This window comes from Marmota monax, unplaced genomic scaffold (assembly GCF_021218885.2).
Source record: "Marmota monax isolate L192 unplaced genomic scaffold, Marmota_monax_Labrador192_F-V1.1 WCK01_AAM20220418_F8-fsc00005, whole genome shotgun sequence".
Classification (NCBI taxonomy): Eukaryota; Metazoa; Chordata; class Mammalia; order Rodentia; family Sciuridae; genus Marmota; species Marmota monax.
The window spans coordinates 17,248,046-17,254,401 of NW_026692254.1; positions in this window are offsets into that span (position 1 = coordinate 17,248,046).

Below are 6,356 nucleotides of genomic sequence, written 5' to 3' on the forward strand. Positions count from 1 at the left end.
TCAATGTGAAAACTCAGAAGACTTTCCAGAAAATTTATAGGTATTAAGGAGAGTTTATGAAACTTCTGGAAATAAGATTAATTTTATAATATCAGTCCCATTAGTATTCACCGTAGTAAATAAAAATGTTTTTTAAAAAATACTATTTGGCAATAATTAAGAGTACAAATAATAATAAATGCTGACAAGGCATTTATTTGATGTGGAGAAAAAGATACATTCATACATTGTTGGTTGGACTAAAAATTAGTACCATCACTCTGGGAAAAAGTATGGAGATGTCTCAAAAAAAAAATAAACTAGAAATGAAACCACTACATTATCCAGCCCTCTCACTCCTCAGTGTTTATCCAAAAGAAGTAAAAGCAGCATACTATAGAGATACAGACACATCAATGTTTATAGCAGCACAATTCACAAAAGCCAAGTTATGGAAACAATCCATAGATGCCTATCAATAGATGAGTGGATTAAGAGAATGTGTTGCATATGCACAATGGAGTTTTACTCAGCTGTAAAGAAGAATTAAATTATGACTTTTGCTGGTAAATGGGTGGAACCAGACAACATCATGATAAGAAAATAAGCCAGACTCAGAAAATCAAGAGTTGAATGTTTTCTCTCATATGCAGAAGTTAGAGTAAAATGAGGGGAAAAGGCAGAGAACCAGATATCATAAAGTTACAGGAAATATCAGTGGAATAGAAGAAGGAAATTGAGAAGTAAGGAGGAGGGATGGGAAAGGGTAGGAAAGACAGGATGAATTTGACAGAATTATGCTATGTGTATATATAAATATACCACAATTAATTCTACCTTTATATATATCTATAAAATTTTAATAGAATTTAAGTAAATAAATGAGTGAAAAGAAGACCACTAGAGCAGAAGAAGGAGAATATTGGGAGGGAGGAGTAAGGAGAAAGTGGCGGGGGTGGGGGGGGCACTGTGGACCAAAATGGAATAAATTAAATCACATGCATGTATGATTTTGTCAAAATGAGCTCAACTAATATGTATAACTGTAATACACTAATAAAAGAAAAAATAGGCTATTTATAATTGCAACAGAATATGTAAGTTTCCTAGAAATAAATTTAATAAAAGTTGAATATGATTTTATTGGAGAAAAAATAAATAATTAGTTAAATTTATTTTGATAAATAAAAATTAGTGAAGAGATGAATACTATTTATGGAAAGATTCAAAATCACAGAAATTTTGACTCTTCCTAAATTACTCTAAAAATCCAGCATAGTTCCAATCAAAATATCAAATATTATAGAAGATTAACAACCTCATTCTAAAATAGGGGAAAAAAACTAATAACTCTTTTTGAATAAGGCTATGGTAAAGAAGACACTCTCTATTAAAAATCAGGAATTATTTTGAAAATATAATAATTTGGCCAGTGCAATAGTTGTATAGGGCCACATATACAAACCAATTGAATATTTATTTACATCATTTATATTCAATGAAATATTTATTTACATGACCTCAGAAACATGCTCATGATTATGCAGAAACTTGATGTATAAGATTACATTGTACATTATTCTCTAGTATTGTTTATTTGGCAAAGTATTTTAGAAGAATTGCTTCTCTGTCATGAAAGAAATAAAATTTATTCTCATCTCTTGCATATATGAAGATCAACCCTACAGAGAGTCAAGTCCTGAAATATAAAACTTGTATTATTTTATAGAAGTGTGTAGGAGGGGATCTTTGTGCTCTTGGGATTAGGACAGGAATTTTTTATAAAGGTACAAAGATGGAAACATAGAACAATTTGAGTAAACACAAATTCAATTTGAGTAAAAGTTTTCAAGACTCGGCTTTAAAATGTGGTGGAGAAAGTATTTCACAATAGATTTTTCAAAAGTAAAAAGAAAGATGGGATCTCTATAATGACCAATAAGAACTCCTAATGAGTTGTATCACACAGAAGCTTTGGGAAAATCATTCTATGATCCTGAGAAGAAGCCACCATTTTAACATCCTGTCCTCTATGAAGTATCTCTTACAAATCCAAAGGAAGGCTGATCTTTACTTTTAAAAACCTAATTTCAGTCATGCTTTGAAGCAATTTTTTTAAAAAATAGATTTAAAAAGTTTCTATAGAAAAAATTCTGAAACACTTTTCCAAGAAAGATGAATTTCTTCATGAGTCATGAGTCACTGAATTCTGCCTGGAGATATTGGGAAATGCAGACTAAAATCCCCTTGAAGTCCATAGTTAATTACTGCCCATTACATATTGTGTCATAACCTCCCCTTATATCAGAAGTCCTCTGGATAATCTGATCATACTTGATTGTGGGGCATGATAGTGGTCTTGAAAATTAAGAGGCTACTACTGGGAGAGCCAAGAGCTGCTCATTGGAGGTCAGGCCCCACGGAAATCCCCAGGGCAAGGTTTGCTTAACATCTGGATACCATATTAGGTAGGCTGTGAAGGAGTGGCTTTGGGGTTGGACTTCAGGGTAAGAGAGAGCCTGAGAATGGCTGTTCACCACCCTTAGGGTGAACAAGTTGTTGAGAGCCACAGCCGAAGGGGCCCCAGCAAACTTCCAGCTGCCAGCTGATGATTGGCTCACAGCGGCCCCAGCAACATCTAGCTGATTGGCTCCTCGGCCCCAGCAACATCTAGCTGATTGGCTCCTCTGCGGTGATGCTCATTGGACTGTTTCCCTGCCCTTTCAGACCACGGAGCTGCTCATTGGGGGACTTTTTTGGCTCCGCCCACGTGACCCAGCCAATCGGCCTCAAGAGCAGGAGTCAAAGATAAAACCAATCTACAGCTTCTACAATAGCCATCACTGAACTGCTTGCAGAACTTGCCTGGACACATTGTGAGCTCACCTGTATGCATTGTGAACTATCTGTTGGTGCAGCGACTTATGGTAGTGTTGGGGTATTTTTGCTGATGATGTCACCGGTGGTACAATTTTTCAAAGGAGCCCTCAATTGGCTTAATGTCATGGCATTTTGCATCCTCCTCTACTAGTGATGGTCTAAAATTTGGGGGCCAACAGAGGTGAGGCAAAGAACCTCACCCCCCCACAGGTGCAAAGGCCTATCCACAAGTATGGCTGTATGCTGGACCGGTAGTCAGTGACGGGTATGATCCAATTGCAGTGGTACCAACCTAAGACAGGAGGCTGACGCCTAGAGGTCAGTTCATCCGATGACGGGTAAGGACCATATGTTGAATTGGACTGCCTAACAGGCACGGTCCCTAAGCCACATGCTTGTTGTTTAAACAGAGAGGGGGAGATGTTGAGAGCCACAGCCGAAGGGGCCCCAGCAAACTTCCAGCTGCCAGCTGATGATTGGCTCACAGCGGCCCCAGCAACATCTAGCTGATTGGCTCCTCGGCCCCAGCAACATCTAGCTGATTGGCTCCTCTGCGGTGATGCTCATTGGACTGTTTCCCTGCCCTTTCAGACCACGGAGCTGCTCATTGGGGGACTTTTTTGGCTCCGCCCACGTGACCCATCCAATCGGCCTCAAGAGCAGGAGGATTGGGGGAGGTGGGGAGAAGCTTGTGTGGGAGAGAGAGGCTTGTGGAAAGCCGGTGGTGGCAGTTGAGGCTCTGAGGGTTTTTCCTGAGAGACTATTTTGTTTGTTGTGTGTGGTTCTAAAAATAAAGTTAGTTTCTTTTGACAAGTGGCTCCTGATTGTGCCCAGCCAGACTGCGGCACAAGTGTTCACCTAACGGCTGATTCCACCATTTATCATGAATGTGATCTGGAGGGAGGAATTTGACCCATTTGAGCCTCTGATTCCTCATCTGAAAAATATAGTATGTTAGAGATTAAATTAAATAATGTCTGATACATCCAAAGTACACAAAATATGATCACTGGCATCACTAGCCAAATGCAGACTCTATCAGACTAACTGGAACTGACTTTCTGAATCTTTTTTGAGAATCACAAAAATGGCCCTTCTTCACTCAGTACTTAAGGCACCTTTATAAGTTAACTGCTACATTCACCAAAACAGCCCTGGCAAATAGAGGGCCATCCGTGAATGAGAGGCTTCAACTACATTATTATTGACCAATGTGTAGTGTACTAGTGGCTCATTAAGAGGTTTTGCAGTGGTGCCAATTAGTTTAATGACACGGTTAATTTAATGATATCTTTTGGTTTTTGTTTGGTTTATTTTTGCAGTTGTGAACTAGGACAAAATGTATGTTTAGCATTTAGACTGGTATACAATAAATGCTCAATATGTGCAGGCTACTACTACTAATGCTCTCTTTTTTAATCAACACTGCTGCTTATGGGTGGATCATACTAAGTTCTGCATTGGAGACTGGAGGATGGATTCCATGGGGGCTGTGGAGGGAGGGAAAGAATGTGGGCAACAGTGAATTTAAGTGAACTTAATCTCTCATTCACTTACCCCAATGTTCTAAGATTTGAAAAAAAAAGGATAGAAAGAAAAACAATCCCCTTCTCATAAAAAAAGGTGAATATGGCAAACTAGAAAATTCTGGATTGTATGTAAAGAGTTCCAAGATGGAAATGTCTATCCTTTTCTCTCCAAGCAGGATCTGTGAGGTCTCTAAGGTCCACTGCTGGGCCTTTCCAACTGCCCCATAAGGGCCCCAAATAGCTTTAGCTCTTTGCATTGTGTCTTCTTGTAATTGTGTCACATTCATATGGCAGTTACCTTCATCAACAAATCCACATTCTTCAGATATATGATGCAATGACTATGTACTGCATATTTGTGGCACACAGAGAGGTCCTCTCTTTTATTTCCTGGATTGAGCAAATAAATGACTCTGTCAGAAAGGAATTTCACTTTGCATATTGTTAAATTATGCTTCAAGGGTTTTCCCAGCCAGGGAACAATGGAGTCTTGGCTCCTAAACATTGACATCTACCTGCGTTGCTCCCTGTAAATACTAGACCAGGTCCTAGGAAACGGGCTGCTAATGTTGTAAGAGCTGTAGGACCAGCTTCTCGACTCTGATTCTAGTTAGTTCCTGGTAGTCAGAGGAAGAGCATTTAATTTAAATAACTAGTCCATTAAACTTAATTCTAATTATTTTTCTTTGTTATATTCTGAGATCCAGAAACTATTGGTATATACATTGCTTTTGAGGGGGGGAAGTCAGAGCACGGTTTTTTTTTTTTAAAAAAGAGTAGGATATCTCCCATCTCCATATATATTTTTAAGTCAACATTATCTTCTAATGCACAAAAATACATTTGGGGAAGTAACTTCAAGATTCTTTACTATATTGCAATAGATGACTCAATTTCCTTTAATCTTTCCTCATGACAGGTATAATTTTCTTAAAATATTTGTGGAGTAGGGAGAAAATAGAAAATAACAAAAAAAATGAGGGATATAGATATATTAGTGATTTCTGGCCACTAGATATACCCAGTTGCTCTGTGTGCTGGCCCAAGGAGGGTCCAAATCTTAACATAACTAATCTTGGCTGATTAAGAATAAGGACAAAAAATTTTACAGGAATAATTTTCTTCTCTCAAGTGATTTCTTCTCTCATGTGATTTTTATTTTGTCTCAAACAAATTTTTTGAAAAAAGCTTCCTTAGGTATATTACCTAAAAAGATGCTTATTATAACTAAAGTATTTCCTGATTCAGTAAAGTTTAGTCCTGATAGTCAAATCCTCAGAAAATACTCTGGGATTCTCCAACATCTTCTTTTTCTTATTTGATAGTTACCTGTACCTGAACCAAGACCTGGATTGCTGCTTGTGCAGAGACTCAGCTCTGTGAGTGAGGTCACATGCCTATCTACATTTGACCCCTGTGATTTTTCTTCAAATTTCTGCGGAGGTAGAGGGCTGCCATTCAGAATGACCCTGGAGAACATAGTGGTCTCCTGTACCATCATGCTATACAATTCATCCTTGACTTAGTAGGAAGCAAGGGAGGGTGTTGGCATCTGCTGTTGGCTGAACTTGAGGAATCAGGGAAAGTCAATCAATACATGGCCTCTGTCTTGGGAACCGCTACTGTGGCATCACATGTGCCCAGGAGAGAAGATGATTAAAAGGACTGAGCATCCACACCATTGCCTTTTTTTTTTTGTCGAGGTACATGAGGAACTCAAGATTGACATCACCTTGGGCATTCAGAATGGCAGAGGCAGCCTGGGTGGTTGTCTGCCAAAAAACATGGCTCTGTGATTTTTGTGTTCATCCCATGTTTTTGCTTCATGACTAATTTTTTGCTGAACATTTGTTGTGTAAAAAACATTTTCTCAAAAAGTTAAACATGGATTTACAATATGACCCAGCAGTTTCCTTTCTTGGTGTATACCCAAAGAAATGAAAGGAGGGTCTCAAACAGGTATTTGTA